At 34.8% G+C, this 18,088-nt stretch overlaps 1 long non-coding RNA gene across 4 annotated transcripts in view; it reads left to right on the top strand.

The window, feature by feature from the left end:
* LOC129047728 (uncharacterized) overlaps positions 1 to 17,190 on the top strand; it is a 37,568-nt gene extending 20,378 nt beyond the window's left edge. For 2 of the 4 annotated variants that reach the window (XR_008509487.2, XR_008509486.2), the window contains one exon: positions 9,158 to 10,551. This is a non-coding gene — a long non-coding RNA (uncharacterized LOC129047728). Of the gene's footprint in view, positions 1 to 9,157; positions 10,552 to 16,863 lie in introns of those variants that run through there. The other 2 variants (XR_008509489.2, XR_008509488.2) reach the window with 2 other exon arrangements.
* The last annotated feature ends 898 nt before the right edge of the window (positions 17,191 to 18,088 follow it).

Here is an 18,088-nt window from a genome sequence, read left to right as displayed (position 1 = left end):
GTGTGGTAGTGTCATAAAAATACACTAGTAAATCAATAGAACCTAATAGAGAGGCCAGAAATAGACCAAATCATGTGTATGTAAACTGATTTTACATCAAAATACAAAGAGATTTCAGAAGAGAAAGGATATTTTTAATAAATCGTACTAGGAAAGTTGGAGATACGTATAAACAATACACTTTTGATTCCTATCTCACATATTATATAATAATTAACTAAAAGTGAATCAGTAATTTACTTAAATGTAAAGCCTAAACCTGTAAAAATTCTAAAAGAAAATCTTTACAGCTATTGGTTTAAAAAAGTAGCTTAGTTTGAACATCAAAAACACAATTTATAAAAGAAGAAAAAGATTAATTAAATTTCATTAAAATGTAAAATGTCTGCTCTCCATAATACACTCTTAAAAGAAGGAAAACACAAACCACAGAGTGCAGAAAATGGAATTGTATCCATAATGTATAATGAATTCTCAAAATGCAATAATAAAACAAGCTACCTAATAAATATGAGGATGAGAAAATAAAACAGACACAAGATGAATATATCAATAGCACAGATTTGTAAATAAGCTGAACATCATTAGTGTTTACAGAAATGCAAATTTAAAAAATAATATATGCCTACCCATTTATTATAATAGTTAAGATTTAAAAGTTTGGCCATATTAAATCACCATGGAGGAAATGTAGGAACTAGAATTCTTATACACTCCTGGTAGGAATATAAAATGATACAATCACATTGAAATTCAGTTTGGCAATTTTTTAAAAATTTTGGCGAATACATCACATATGATCCAGTCACTCTTCTAGGTATCCTTTAAAAAAAAAACTATATATATATATATATATACACACATATATGTTGTTAAAAAGACTTGCATACCCATAGTCATTGCAGCTTTTCTAGTAATAGCTAATAAGTTGGAAAACAAACAATGAATGCTCATCAACAGGTCAGGTATATAAATCCAGTAGAACATTGCTCAGCAGTAATAATAAATGATACGTACAACATCATGGATGAAACTCAAAATAATTATGCTGAGTGGAAGAAGCCAGACCTAAAAGAATATGTCCTATAAAATCAATGCATATGAAATTCTAGAAAATGCAATTCACTGTCGATAGAGAAACGGGCAATTGCTGGGAGAAGGGAGAAAGAAGGAATTACACTGGATCTTAGCCAAAAGGCCGACAAGCGGTAAGAAGGGATCACAAAGGGAAATGCAGAGTTGGCCTCATGGAACGACAACCATTATGGATGCACAGAACCCGTGCTCAGACCTTCCCTGTGCTTGGGGTTTAATGGGATGCTGTAACCCTCTTGAAATTCTTATTTTATCTTTGAGTTTTTGTTTTATAAATGGAATCATAAAACGAAACGTGTGACAACTGAACATGTGGTAGGAGTTTGGAGCCTTGGCTCACACGGGGCCTCCTGATACCACCCTCTACTGCTACTAGGACGGGTTCTTGGCTGCCCTCTCATGAACTCTGGCACCTTGGGACCCTACCCTAGGACCACTGCCACCTTTAATCAGTAGTGGAGACCAGGTTGCTTGGGCAGGGAGGCTGTATGCAGTGCTGCTGCATCCCTCTGCCCCTGTGGGAGCCTGCGTGCGTGGGCAGAGAGGGGAGAGGGAGGGCCGGTGTGGCCCAGAGGCGTCTTAGGGAAGGGTAAAGAGAAGACCACTCTGCTTTTGGTTGGCAGCACCTCAGCACATTTGACAGGCGAACCATAGGGGATCTCTTAGCTATCCAGATCCAGGAATAGAGCATGTTGCAGGATAGAGGTCGCATTCCTTGGAGGTGTCCGGACCACCGAGATGGGACTAAGGGACTGTGAACCCGTAGTAAGAGGAGATTGACTTCCCTGCACCCCGCAGGGATCCCACATTTTTGCTATGCACTGGTTACTGCAAATTGTATATCTTGCCCTGGGAATTTGTGCTCACTTTTCATATGTTCACTATCTTGATTGTGGCAAGGTTTTCACAGGTATATTCCTTCATCAAAACTTACCAAATTATAACTCTTTACATATGTACAGTTTATTGTATGTCAGATATGCCTCAACAAAGCTGTGGCAGAAAATCCAAGAGCAATGAAAAAATGGGTCAGTTTATTACCCACTGATATGTTTGTATGTAAACACCTAGTTCTATATGTAATTTGGATAGAAGAAGAATATTGTTTTCATACCCATGGAAGGCAAATAATTAGTAGCGCTTTTATCACAAATGACAGGCTATGCAGCTATCAAACACATAGCTGAGGAAACAACTGCTTTCCATATTATGTAATACAAAACAGCAAATTTACAAAACTAGTTTGTGCTTGAATCAGGTAACACTATAAGGCCACACTGAAGGTTTTTCAAATCATTGCAAAGGATATTGACTGAAATCTTAGTTAGGTTAAAAGGATGGAACTAAGTATAAAGGATTTGGAGTTTCTTTTAAACAAATAATTCCAAGGCTATATTTCAAAAAATTAAAACGTGGGAGTCCTGTCGTTTCTCCCACTGATCTATTTGCCAGTCAGAATAAAGAAAGTATTAGCAGAATTGTTTTTTTTTTCATGAATTCTATTTCCTGATGTGAGGAATTTTATTTAGTCTAGGAGGCCAGGAAATTCACTCCCTAGCATAGCTTTCAAATTAACCTAGCATAGTTGTGGCTGATCATGGCAGAATCTTCTTGTCTCCAAGACACTCTCTTGCTTCCTATGGCTACCAAAGAAGTGTGAGATTATCCAATGGAGTACCTCTCCTCCTCCAAAGGAACGCAGTTCCTCACCAGCAACGGAACAAAGCTTGACGGAGAATGACTTTGACGAGCTGAGAGAAGAAGGCTTCAGACGATGAAATTACTCCGAGCTACGGGAGGATATTCAAACCAAAGGCAAAGAAGTTGAAAACTTTGAAAAAAATTTAGAAGAATGTATAACTAGAATAACCAATACAGAGAAGTGCTTAAAGGAGCTGATGGAGCTGAAAACCAAGGCTCGAGAACTACGTGAAGAATGCAGAAGCCTCAGGAGCCGATGCGATCAAATGGAAGAAAGGGTATCAGCCCTGGAAGATGAAATGAATGAAATGAAGCGAGAAGGGAAGTTTAGAGAAAAAAGAATAAAAAGAAACGAGCAAAGCCTCCAAGAAATGTGGGACTATGTGAAAAGACCAAATCTACGTCTGATTGGTGTACCTGAAAGTGACGGGGAGAATGGAACCAAGTTGGAAAACACTCTGCAGGATATTATCCAGGAGAACTTCCCCAATCTAGCAAGGCAGGCCAACATTCAGATTCAGGAAATACAGAGAACGCCACAAAGATACTCCTCGAGAAGAGCAACTCCAAGACACATAATTGTCAGATTCACCAAAGTTGAAATGAAGGAAAAAATGTTAAGGGCAGCCAGAGAGAAAGGTCGGGTTACCATCAAAGGGAAGCCCATCAGACTAACAGCGGATCTCTCGGCAGAAACCCTACAAGCCAGAAGAGAGTGGGGGCCAATATTCAACATTCTTAAAGAAAAGAATTTTCAACCCAGAATTTCATATCCTGCCAAACTAAGCTTCATAAGTGAAGGAGAAATAAAATACTTTACAGACAAGCAAATGCTGAGAGATTTTGTCACCACCAGGCCTGCCCTAAAAGAGCTCCTGAAGGAAGCGCTAAACATGGAAAGGCACAACCGGTACCAGCCACTGCAAAATCATACCGAAATGTAAAGAACATCGAGACTAGGAAGAGACTGCATCAACTAACGAGAAAAATATCCAGCTAACATCATAATGACAGGATCAAATTCACACATAACAATATTAACTTTAAATGTAAATGGACTAAATGCTCCAATTAAAAGACACAGACTGGCAAACTGGATAAAGACTCAAGACCCATCAGTGTGCTGTATTCAGGAAACCCATCTCACGTGCAGAGACACACATAGGCTCAAAATAAAAGGATGGAGGAAGATCTACCAAGCAAATGGAAAACAAAAAAAGGCAGGGGTTGCAATCCTAGTCTCTGATAAAACAGACTTTAAACCAACAAAGATCAAAAGAGACAAAGAAGGCCATTACATAATGGTAAAGGGATTAATTCAACAAGAAGAGCTAACTATCCTAAATATATATGCACCCAATACAGGAGCACCCAGATTCATAAAGCAAGTCCTGAGTGACCTACAAAGAGACTTAGACTCCCACACATTAATAATGGGAGACTTTAACACCCCACTATCAACATTAGACAGATCAACGAGACAGAAAGTCAACAAGGATACCCAGGAATTGAACTCAGCTCTGCACCAAGCAGACCTAATAGACATCTACAGAACTCTCCACCCCAAATCAACAGAATATACATTTTTTTCAGCACCACACCACACCTATTCCAAAATTGACCATATACTTGGAAGTAAAGCTCTCCTCAATAAATGTAAAAGAACAGAAATTGTAACAAACTGTCTCTCAGATCACAGTGCAATCAAGCTAGAACTCAGGATTAAGAAACTCACTCAAAACCGCTCAACTACGTGGAAACTGAACAACCTGCTCCTGAATGACTACTGGGTACATAACGAAATGAAGGTAGAAATAAAGATGTTCTTTGAAACCAACGAGAACCAAGACACAACATACCAGAATCTCTGGGATGCATTCAAAGCAGTGTGTAGAGGGAAATTTATAGCACTAAATGCCCACAAGAGAAAGCAGGAAAGATCCAAAATTGACACCCTAACATCACAATTAAAAGAACTAGAAAAGCAAGAGCAAACACATTCAAAAGCTAGCAGAAGGCAAGAAATAAGTAAAATCAGAGCAGAACTGAAGGAAATAGAGACACAAAAAACCCTTCAAAAAATTAATGAATCCAGGAGCTGGTTTTTTGAAAGGATCAACAAAATTGATAGACCGCTAGCAAGACTAATAAAGAAAAAAAGAGAGAAGAATCAAATAGATGCAATAAAAAATGATAAAGGGGATATCACCACCGATCCCACAGAAATACAAACTACCATCAGAGAATATTACAAACACCTCTATGCAAATAAACTAGAAAATCTAGAAGAAATGGATAAATTCCTCAACACATACACCCTCCCAAGACTAAACCAGGAAGAAGTTGAATCTCTGAATAGACCAATAACAGGAGCTGAAATTGTGGCAATAATCAATAGCTTACCAACCAAAAAAAGTCCAGGTCCAGATGGATTCACAGCCGAATTCTACCAGAGGTACAAGGAGGAGCTGGTACCATTCCTTCTGAAACTATTCCAATCAATAGAAAAAGAGGGAATCCTCCCTAACTCATTTTATGAGGCCAGCATCATCCTGATACCAAAGCCTGGCAGAGACACAACAAAAAAAGAGAATTTTAGACCAATATCCTTGATGAACATTGATGCAAAAATCCTCAATAAAATACTGGCAAATCGAATCCAGCAGCACATCAAAAAGCTTATCCACCATGATCAAGTGGGCTTCATCCCTGGGATGCAAGGCTGGTTCAATATACGCAAATCAATAAATGTAATCCAGCATATAAACAGAATGAAAGACAAAAACCACATGATTATCTCAATAGATGCAGAAAAGGCCTTTGACAAAATTCAACAACTCTTCATGCTAAAAACTCTCAATAAATTAGGAATTGATGGGACGTATCTCAAAATAATAAGAGCTATTTATGACAAACCCACAGCCAATATCGTACTGAATGGGCAAAAACTGGAAGCATTCCCTTTGAAAACTGGCACAAGACAGGGATGCCCTCTCTCACCACTTCTATTCAACATAGTGTTGGAAGTTCTGGCCAGGGCAATTAGGCAGGAGAAGGAAATCAAGGGTATTCAATTAGGAAAAGAGGAAGTCAAATTGTCCCTGTTTGCAGATGACATGATAGTATATCTAGAAAACCCCATTGTCTCAGCCCAAAATCTCCTTAAGCTGATAAGCAACTTCAGCAAAGTCTCAGGATACAAAATCAATGTGCAAAAATCACAAGCATTCTTATACATCAATAACAGACAAACAGAGAGCCAAATCATGAGTGAACTCCCATTCACAATTGCTTCAAAGAGAATAAAATACCTAGGAATCCAACTTACAAGGGATGTGAAAGACCTCTTCAAGGAGAACTACAAACCACTGCTCAAGGAAATAAAAGAGGATACAAACAAATGGAAGAACATTCCATGCTCATGGGTAGGAAGAATCAATATCATGAAAATGGCCATCCTTCCCAAGGTAATTTACAGATTCAATGCCATCCCCATCAAACTACCAATGACTTTCTTCACAGAATTGGAAAAAACTACTTTAAAGTTCATATGGAACCAAAAAAGAGCCCGCATCGCCAAGTCAATCCTAAGCCAAAAGAACAAAGCTGGAGGCATCACACTACCTGACTTCAAACTATACTACAAGGCTACAGTAACCAAAACAGCATGGTACTGGTACCAAAACAGAGATATAGATCAATGGAACAGAACAGAGCCGTCAGAAATAATGCCACATATCTACAAGTATCTGATCTTTGACAAACCTGACAAAAACAAGAAATGGGGAAAGGATTCCCTATTTAATAAATGGTGCTGGGAAAACTGGCTAGCCATATGTAGAAAGCTGAAACTGGATCCCTTCCTTACACCTTATACAAAAATCAATTCAAGATGGATTAAAGACTTAAATGTTAGACCTAAAACCATAAAAACCCTAGAAGAAAACCTAGGCATTACCATTCAGGACATAGGCATGGGCAAGGACTTCATGTCTAAAACACCAAAAGCAATGGCAACAAAAGCCAAAATTGACAAATGGGATCTAATTAAACTCAAGAGCTTCTGCACAGCAAAAGAAACTACCATCAGAGTGAACAGGCAACCTACAAAATGGGAGAAAATTTTCGCAACCTACTCATCTGACAAAGGGCTAATATCCAGAATCTACAATGAACTCCAACAAATTTACAAGAAAAAAACAAACAACCCCATCAAAAAGTGGGCAAAGGACATGAACAGACACTTCTCAAAAGAAGACATTGATGCAGCCAAAAAACACATGAAAAAATGCTCACCATCACTGGCTATCAGAGAAATGCAAATCAAAACCACAATGAGATACCATCTCACACCAGTTAGAATGGCAATCATTAAAAAGTCAGGAAACAACAGGTGCTGGAGAGGATGTGGAGAAATAGGAACACTTTTACACTGTTGGTGGGACTGTAAACTAGTTCAACCCTTGTGGAAGTCAGTGTGGCGATTCCTCAGGGATCTAGAACTAGAAATTCCATTCGACCCAGCCATCCCATTACTGGGTATATACCCAAAGGACTATAAATCATGCTGCTATAAAGACACATGCACACGTATGTTTATTGCGGCATTATTCACAATAGCAAAGACTTGGAACCAACCCAAATGTCCAACAATGATAGACTGGATTAAGAAAATGTGGCACATATACACCATGGAATACTATGCAGCCATAAAAAATGATGAGTTCACGTCCTTTGTAGGGACATGGATGAAATTGGAAATCATCATTCTCAGTAAACTATCGCAAGAACAAAAAACCAAACACCGCATATTCTCACTCATAGGTGGGAATTGAACAATGAGAACACATGGACACAGGAAGGGGAACATCACACTCTGGGGACTGTTGTGGGGTGGGGGGAGGGGGGAGGGATAGCATTGGGAGATATACCTAATGCTAGATGACGAGTTGGTGGGTGCAGCGCACCAGCATGGCACATGTATACATATGTAACTTACCTGCACATTGTGCACATGTACCATAAAACCTAAAGTATAATAATAATAATAATAATAATAAAAGAAAAAAAATAAATAAAATAAAGAAAAAAAGAAAACTACAAAAAAAAAGAAAAAAAAAAAGATTTTAAAAAATAAAAAATAAAAAAAAAAATAAAAAATAAAAAAAAAAAAAGAGAGACTGAAAAGGACAACTGTTAATGTGTACTAAAGAGTATTATACATCTATTTAAGAGAATATGAATTTGGTATCACCAAGGCAGAATAATTGTTATAAATATATAAGTAAATATACATATATATGCATACATATATATGAGCATTCATGAACCCGAAAAGCCAAAATATAGCTACAAGCTAACACTGTTTAGATAATCAATAATAGGACTTTAAAAAATAAGCAATATATAATGAAAACTATCTTTATAGATGTTCATTATGTATGTAAATGCATACAAATATTCACTCAAAATTGATAAAAGGATTATCCTTTTAGAAGTATCTTGAATTGTGGAAGCAGCCGAGTGGAACTGTAATGTTGTTTAAGTTTGAATTATTTTACAATGTGAATGTTAACATTTGCTGTGTATACCTAAAAATGATTTTCAAAATTACACATGAATGTGCTTTGTAAAAAGTGAACAAAACATATGAAAAACAAATGACAAAACAAGTGACAAACAAATATCAGAATCGTTCAGCACAATTAGACTTATTACTGTCAGTACAGGGATCTGCAAGAGCAAACATGCCAAAACTGGAATGAGGGTAAACTAATGAAAGATTTATTAGTAATCCTGGTTATGTATCGTAACCAAAAAGAAAAATAAATGTGTCACTAATGCAGTGCCACTTATAGTAAAGGAGCAGTGTGTGTTCTAAAGAGGAGATTTGTGCTCAGAGACCTCCAACGCTTCCACAATGAGAGTGCATTTAAAAGAAATCTGCATTTAATATCTTCTATGGCAGAGAATTTATTGACTCATTGAAACTAACATTTGTAGAATGCATCCATTTCCCAGGTATTGTGCTAGGCAGAGAAATTCAAAATATATGATGTATCTCTAATTGCCATGAAAAAATAACAAGATGCTTTGATTGAATTACTCTGATTTCCTCATTATTATAAAAGCCACACTGATATGATTGCCTAAAAGTTATTGTCCTGTACATTTTTCAGGAATGCTTCATTGATATTTGAATGCAAACTACACATAAGATAAGAAAAAATGGAGTTGCTATTAGCTATGATATATTCCTGGCCTTTTAAAATATGTATTTGATATTCCATCTATTTAAGACAATGTTTTTCAAATAACGAATGACATATATTCTTTCTCTCCTTCTTTCTTCCTCAAACAGGGGGTAATGTGGAACTGTTCCAGGACTCTGACTGGACTGAGGCAAAATCTTTAAGCAAAATTACTTTAGCTCTGTGCTTGGTGCTTTTCCTTAATATTTCACTGGGTCTGAAAATAGAAGATCAAGGTGAAAATCAGTGAAGCTCATCCAAATGTCAAAATTGGTTGTACTCATAGTCTACAAGATAAAATGAACAGACTTGCATGATGTTATCACCAGGACAGTAATTGAAATGCTGATTATGACTGCATACATAGTCAAAAGAAAATGAATGATATTAAAAATCATACATAGTCGGAACACCTCTCATACTTTAAGTCCACACAAAGACATCACATATTTACTACGTTTCAGAAATATCAACATTTTTGTCTACACGTAAATTAAATGTGCATTTTATGGCATATAAGATGGCAACTCACTTGACATCCTACTCAAATTGAAATTTAAAACATGTTAAATTTATGTTGAATAGTGGCGTCTACAGGGATAAGAGAGCAGCAGGACTGATTTTTACTGTGGTGTAAGAAAATCTAAATTGTATGTTTAACTTTTTGTATGTCAACTAAATCACATAGTCCATTATGAAAGGAATAAAATACACAGCATTAGTTTCAGAAAGTACTCTTTTGATCATTTATTAACAAAACTAAAACAACAGTTTTTTCCTCCAAATGAGGCGATTGAAGGCCTATTTATTTGCTTAACAAGAATTCTCTTAATTTTAGATTATTATAGTTTGTCATAATCCAGAATTGGGATGGGATTTGAAGAACAATACAATTAAAATGAGAATTAAAGTGGTATCCAGGTTATTTTTAAACAAATAACTTCTACTAAAAGCAAATAAATACATAATACTTAGTCAATGTGTTCCAACCAGGATACTAGAATGTATTTAAGACAAATGAACAAGAAAGTATCTTTCTGAGTCTTACTCATTCTCATAAAAAGAGTAATCTTATGATATTCTATAGCTATATAAATAATTTCTTCATTAGTGTGTGTGTATGTGTATAATGTGTATGTGTGTGTGTACACGTACACACACATATATACACACAAATAGATTTAAATAAGAACATGAACATGAAACATTTTATGTTTAAATAAAAAAATGAACCTGGAAGTCAGAGGTGAAAAATAATGTGATTGAATTTTTAAAAGCCTTGGATATTTTAGAAGAGAAATCTTAAAGATGGAGAAATGTATATTAAAACTACATTTGATAATACCAATAATTCATCGTTGCTTCAGAAAAAATAAAAGTGCCGCCAAATGGAGGGAATTCAGAAATTCCTGAGCAAAGTGCTTGTTGAGATAAATTCCTGAAAGGAAAATTAAACCAACAGGCCATTAAAATAGGAAGCTTTTTTCTACAAGCATTACACTTAGAGCAGTAAAATAGAGCATGAGATTCAAAGTCTTATTTTTAAAAAAAGAGACTTTCAAATAAAAGTTGACGATGGATGAGTCGTGTCCTATTCTTGATTTGGATAAAAGAAATGGCAAAACAAACTGTTAACAGAAATTTAAAGACTGCAATACAAGTTCAATAAAGTTGTGAGTTCAACAGACTGAAAGTCTTGGAAATCCAGGCAGGTAAAGTAACTGGAGAAACTACTGGGGTTCCATATAATGAGTGTTCCAATGGCTGAGAAGGAAATCAGTGCACATATTGTTAAATTCATTATTGGTTTTGATCATTAGAGCATCTTTCTCCAATTAACCTTTTCTCAGCAAAGTAAATGAGACCCTGATTGTCTGCCATCATTAATACATCTTTAGAAACTTAGCAATTCTCTTCTTTCTCAACAATGACATTTTGAAACTTACTGCTTTTTGTAGGGAAAGCACTTTACATATATTAGGCCATTAATAAAACTATCCTTTTGGAAAAAAATAGAAATTTATTTTAAAATTCATATGTTTATGCTTTTCTTACAAACTTGTACACCTACAAAATAGCAAGATAGACACCCATTATAATTTTTTTCAAATGTTATTGTTATTACTAATTTATTTATTAGAAGAGTTGGAGTAGTGTTTCTGTCTAGAGATTACTCTAATGAAGTCAAATACATCTTTTTATTCAAAGCTCAATTTGGAAACAAAAGCAGCTCAGCTGGGATTTATGTAGCTAGAGTTCTAATTAAGAGCATGACCCAAACATGCAGTTATTATATTTCAATTGAAAAAGTCCAATCATATAGATTTTGTAAAGGCTTAAAGTGTCTTTACTGAAAAAATCTGTGTTCATATTTTCTATAGGTTCTTTCATATATGTGTCAAAGTTTGATAAAAACATAATTGAGAAATTACTTACTCTTTATAGCAGGCATTCTTTGACCCTGTTATTGGCAATAAGGGCAGTGAGATCTGAGGATTGCACTGAACAGTTTTATAGCAGTAGACAAAGTAGTTTCATTATCACAGGCTCAGTTTTCTCTTGTGAGTCTTAGGCAATTCTTTTACTGTCCTTATTGCAGCCAATTCGTTATTTGAACCGTTTTCCTCTGAAGTCATGTTGTTTAATGGAGTACCTTGGTCTGTCCTCATTCCCAAGGCTCCCTTTAACCTAAAAGTTATTCTGATGGGTCTAAGACAGGGATTCTTCTCAAAATCAATTTGAAGACTGCAAAGATATTTAGTGTAGTATTTGGAATAAATATTACTTTGAGTTGAAACACTCATCTCTGAAGAGCAAAAACTAATATAGTCCAAGCAATATGCTGTTGGCAGATCTTAAATAAGCTCTATCCTCTCAGGGTTTGAGAGGCAGATTGCTTATGCTTCATGAGAGCCAAGCTTCTTGTCTCAGGAACATAAAGGATGAGATTCTGTCCTGAAGGACCATTTCACAAATATTGGAATTTTTATAGTGTGTCTAGTTTATTTGTTATAATACAAAATATGTTTTTCCAGTGTTTCACAAGTTCAGCATGGGGATCAGATTTTCTCTTGCTCAAGCGTATTGCCCAAGGCAAATATTAGCATTTCTGGTGACATCTTGTTTTGGATTATGAAGTGCATCCAAAGTGTGAAAAGGTTCACAGTGAGCAATCTGACTACAGACTCTTTCTTGAAGATGAGTTACCCCTAAAGTCATTTTTCCCCTTTCAGTAATTTACTCATTATGACCTGGTATTATTTTTAGATTTCAATTATTTTGTGAATGAATTTCAACAAAATGATTTTTACTCCACAACAGAACCCAAATCCAAACCCAAACTCAACTTTATTTTGTAGAAATGTTTTAAGAAATCGACTTTGGATTTGGAAAATACTATGAAAAAATTATATGCATATCTCTTCAATATACAACTTATATGTGGATGACTAGATATGCGTTTCATAAGCAATGTATAAGATTGCATAATGTGTTTTGATTTTTGTTACAAATTGCATTATTCTGTTTGAATTAATCTGCATCTTCTCTTCACCAAACTTGTTTTGCATATCTATCCACATTGATATATAAAGATCTACTTCATTCTTTTAAATCCCTACATGATACTCTTTTGTTTGAAAATTATCATTGATAGATATTTAGATTGTTTTCTAGCTTTTAGGGTTAAAAAAAAGAAAACAAAAGCAAAGCAAAACCTTGCAACAAACACCTTTGTAATTGTCCCTTTGCAAGGGACACTGGCAAGAGGTTTGAGTTTTAGGTTAAATTTTCAATTTTACTACCATCAATTTCAATTTATTTGCAATTTTGTATTTTAAAAAATAATACCAAATTTAAAATTGCTTTTATTTAAATAAGTCTATTATAGTTAACTGCCCCTTCAATTTCTTAAACATCTTAAGGCTACTCAACATAATTTTTTTCTAAAAGGATTATATATACATATTTCATATTTAAATATATACAAATATTTTATATACGTATATATACATATTATATTTGTATATACATTTTATATATATATATTTCATATTTAGAAATGTAGTAGAATCTCTTAATGTTTTTCCAATGTTTCATTTACTTTTAAAGACTGTTTAAACTGTTAAACTCTGTACACAATTCAATTACTGATTTACAACCAGACTCAAAACAAAATATAACAATAACAAAGTGCTCACTAAATTTCCACTACTGTAGATTAAAAAAAAAATCTTAATGATACTCTAAGCAAACACAGTGACATAAAATCTCATTTATTCATATTAAATATCATTAATAACTTGAGGGATCATTTTAATAAATGAACTAAGCAAACGTTTCTTAGGAACAATTCAAAAATAACATCTTTGCCTTACAAGATGATTTTTATACCTCTTTTGTAAGTTGCAAATATATTTTTCTACACCTCAAGAACTGACATATTAACTTTTTACAACCTCAAATATTTTTCCATAATATCAAAAACATTATTAATAGCATTATGACTTTTCTGTAAAAAACAATAAAGATTTACTTAATCTAAGCTGTTATTAAAAAGAAAATGCACTGTGACACCAGTCAACTTGGGAAAGGAAAATAAACAGAGATAATGTAAATTTAAATTTAATATTATTTTATATAAAAAGGAAAAAGTCACTGGAGTTTAAACCCAAAATTTATTAGTTCTGTAAACCAGTCTGGTTTTAAAAAGTCTTTAAGCCTTGTCTGAATCACATGAAGTGGTATCTACTGTATTATTCTGTATTTTCTTGGTTGCACAGGACCACATCCATTGGCCTATAGTAGGCATTACTTGTTTTATATTAATAATATATTAATAAATCCAAGTATCTGAGTGAATTCAAACGACTTACAATTTGATTGAAAAATTCTAGCTAGCTTCACAATGGATTGAAAGTTTAAAAAAAGAGAAAATTTCCCTTTACAATCAGTTTGAGTACGCTAGTTTGAAAGGGATTATATGCATTTACACACACATATATACTAATAACATGGTAAAAATCCATTAAATAACTAATAATAGCAGTATGAATATTATAATAAAAAGAATAGGAAATTGACCAGTATTATAAAAATTGAGTAGGGTCAGCTGGGTGCAGTGGCTCACACCTGTAATCCCAGCACATTCGGAGGCTGAGGCAGGCGGATCACTTGAGGTCAGGAGTGCGAGACTAGCCTGGCCAACATGGACAAATCCTGTCTCTACCAAAAATACAAAAATTAGTCAGGCATGGTGGGGGGCACCTGTAATCCCAGCTACTCGGGAGGCTGAGGCAAGAGAATCACTTGAATCCTGGAGGCTGAGGTTGCAGGGAGCTGAGATTGTGCCACTGTACTCCAATGTGGTTAACAGAGTGAGACTCTGTCTCAAAAAAAAAAAAAAAAGATTAGGAATTACATACAAAGGCCTTTTCATAGCCTAGACATCTGGGCAAAAAATACTAGCCTCCCAATAATTACTAATTAATTAAACTTTCATTTGTTATGTTTTCCTTAACATTTCTCTTTTGAAGAGAACATTGATATAATTCCCAAACTACTGATAATTTGTCATTGTTGGCCTGTATTTACTGAATTGAGAAAACAAAAGCAAATGATCAAAAAAGCTGTTTATTTATAAATTATAAATGGAGTATCACTGATGTGCTAAAATTATATCTTTGCCCTGAAGAAGATCACAAAATAGATTTGGAAGCAATTACATGAAAAGAATTACAAAGAATTATACGATACTTGTAGGTATATAATTTATTTTACACACACACACACACAGAGAGAGAAGAGCTACCTCCTTTGAAGTGCAAAATATAGCCAGCAAGGATGAAAGGAGACCTCAGGTGAAGGTGTAAATTTATAAGGGAATGAATGTGTGCATGTGCATGTTTCTGTATTTATGTATGTGCATGTTGGTGGAAGAGGTTGCTGAAGAATGCATGAGGAGGTCAGGGCAAGAGAGACAAAGAAAGAGCAAATACAAGGCAAAATCATAGCACTCATGATGCTAAGGAACTCCATGGAGAATAGTACTGATGAAAAGTAGAATACTGGTCGGGCATGGTGGCTCACGCCTGTAATCCCAGCACTTTGGGCGGCTAAGGTGTACGGATCCCTTGAGCCCAGGAGTTTCAGACCAGCCTGCGCTACACGGTGAAAACTCTACAAATTAAAAAAGAAAAAGAAGAGGAAGAGGAAGAAGAAGAAGAAGAGGAAGAAGAAGGAGGAGGAGGAGGCAGAGGAGGAGGAGGAGGAGAAGAAGAAGGAAGTGGTAGGATGACAGAAAAATTTGTGGTTGAATTAAACTTAGGGGCCATATACCAAGTTTGATTAAACAGGAGCATAAGTCAGAACTGCTAATCTAGACTAGGTTGTTTTCTATTTTTTTATTCTTTTACTACTGTTTTATTTTAAAATTTTATCTCCACTTTTAATATTGGATGTGTACCGCAGCTGTCTAAAAAAGTTCTGCCATTCTCTAAATATTTTGTCTTAGTTTATTTATGAAAATGAGAAAAATTATAGTATTTATATTTCAAAAGTTTCTTGAACAGAATTAATGAGTTTATACATGCAGAGAATGTATAATTGTCTATGGTACATGTTCAGCACTCAATTAGTAAATAGAATATGAATAGAATTAAAGACACTGGAAGGAAATAAAATTAAATATTAGCAGTGCTTATCTCTGTATGGTAGTATTACATTTTATTGTCATTCCCACTTCGTACCCTTTGGTATTTTATATTTCCCAATTTTGTCTATAATGAGTATTAAGTTACTTTCATCAGAAAGATGTTTCTGAATTTATAGTAATGTTTTTACCATTAAGACTTTTTGCCCTTTAACAGGATTTATAAAAGTTACAGCAGGAGGTCGAGTCCAGGAGAGCTGTTGGGCTGAATTGACAATTTTTCCTTCTTTTATGTTACTACACAGTTGAGATTATACGTCAACGCTTGTTAATGTATTTTATTCTTCATACTTTTCCAGAAATCAAGCAAATGACTATTAAAAAAATGTTGTCGGAGTTGTTTTCCATCATTCCTTCCCCTACCTCCAACTTTGCAGTTTTGTTTTGTTATTGTTACTGTTTTCATTGTTGTTTGAGTTCATTTGTGTTCATATTGTTTTCATTTGTTTGTTTATCTGTAGGTCAGGAATCTGATCAAACTTTAGTGGTATTTATGAAAGAGAAAGAGGTGACACACTCAGTCAGAGTTCTGGTTTATTTTCTAAACAACTCTAATGATGGTGGTTGAGAAATGGCAGAATTATAGGATATCCTCCAAATTAATTAGCCCCAGGGGCAATTATCAGAATACTGATAGAAAAACCGGGTTGACTGGTGACCAGAAAGAATATTAAGAATAGTTTAAAGTCTGTGTCCTCACATAGTTGTCATTTCCTCCTTAGGATTCTTTATGACAATTCTATCTTGTTCCCATCTCCTCTTTCTGTCGCTAGGTTTGAAAGTAGGTGAAATATTTTAAAAATTTGAAACCCCAACCTACTCACTTTTGAACTCTTCTATCCACTTCCAAAATACTAAAACACAGCCCTTTGACTTGCTGTTACTTATTCAGGATGCTAGTGGAATGAGTAATCTGATTTAAATTTCAATCCTATCAACACACACACACACTGTCTACCCCCAAGAACTGTCTCTAGAAAGAAACTTTATATCCAATTCTAGCCATATGTATTTCTTAGAATCATCCAGGGAAAAACCTTGATTTTTGCAGAAACTGAAGTTTTCATATGTAGTATCTGACAGATTTCAATTATTTATTTATTGCAGATGAAAAAGAGAGAGGGAGAAGGATTAAACCTTTTGGGAGAGAGTTGGCTGTACATTGTCACTTTGAAATTGAAGATTCTACTAACTTCAGGTTGTTATTCTTAGAGTTTAAAATCAAAAGCTACTTTCAACAAAATTGTTTTCCTCTTTCAACTGTGTATGGTTTAGATAAAAAGTAAATGACTGTTTTTGAGTGACTATTGATGAAGTTAACAGAAGATTTTATTAAAATGTTATGGAGGAGATTCTACATAAATCAAACAGAATCAGAATAAGAAATTAAAGGTAAAAGAATTATTCATTTACATACAAAAAAAAAGTGAAACTAGCAATGTCTAACCTTGTCTTCTTTTAAGAAAACTCTGTATCTGTATTGCATAAAAGTTCATAAAGCAGGCCAGGTGCAGTGGCTCCTGCCTGTATTCCCAGTACTTTGGGAAGCCAAGGTGGGCAGATCATGAGGTCAGGAGTTTGGGACCAGCCTGGCCATCATGGTGAAACCTTGTCTCTACTAAAAATACAAAAATGAGCTGGGTGTGGTGTGCAGGCCTGTAGTCCCAGCTACTTGGAAGGCTGATGCAGAAGAATCACTTAAACCTGGGAGGCCAAGGTTGCAGTGAGCTGAGATTGGGCCATTGCACTCAGCCTGGGTGACAGAGAAAGACTCTGTCTCAAAAAAAAAAAAAAGAAAAAAATAGTTCATAAAACCATTTTCAAAAGCAATTTATTACTTTTATAAAACATCCTTATTTCATGTTCTTTTGTACAATATACTTTTTTTTGTATTTGCCAGTTATTTATCGGCCATTTTTTGTTAGTCCACAGAAATTTTAGCCTAGAAAACCCTATAAGGAATGTTCAATGGATAATCCAATCTAATCAAACTATATATTTATTCTTTTTCCTTGACTCTCATTCACTTACTATATCTGATTTCAATAATTATTTTCACCTATTTTGTAACTTCTTGGTTCTCTTCACCATATGTGTACTCTATCCACAGTGTTCAAAAATGTAGTGATAAGAAAAACAGATGAAAATGTGAACAATCTTTTAGTGTAAGCAGAGATACAATGGACTCCATAGACTATTCCTACTCTCCCTCAAAAATACCGGTCCTGACATGCATATGTTCATGCATGATCAAATACACACACACACACACACACACACACACACACAGAGCAAGGGAAGGTAGAAACTAATTGAAAACAGATGAATTGGA

The sequence above is a fragment of the Pongo abelii genome, chromosome 13 (assembly GCF_028885655.2).
Source record: "Pongo abelii isolate AG06213 chromosome 13, NHGRI_mPonAbe1-v2.0_pri, whole genome shotgun sequence".
Lineage (NCBI taxonomy): Eukaryota > Metazoa > Chordata > Mammalia > Primates > Hominidae > Pongo > Pongo abelii.
Note: the sequence above shows the minus strand (reverse complement) of the source record. Positions and strands in the feature narration are given on the sequence as shown.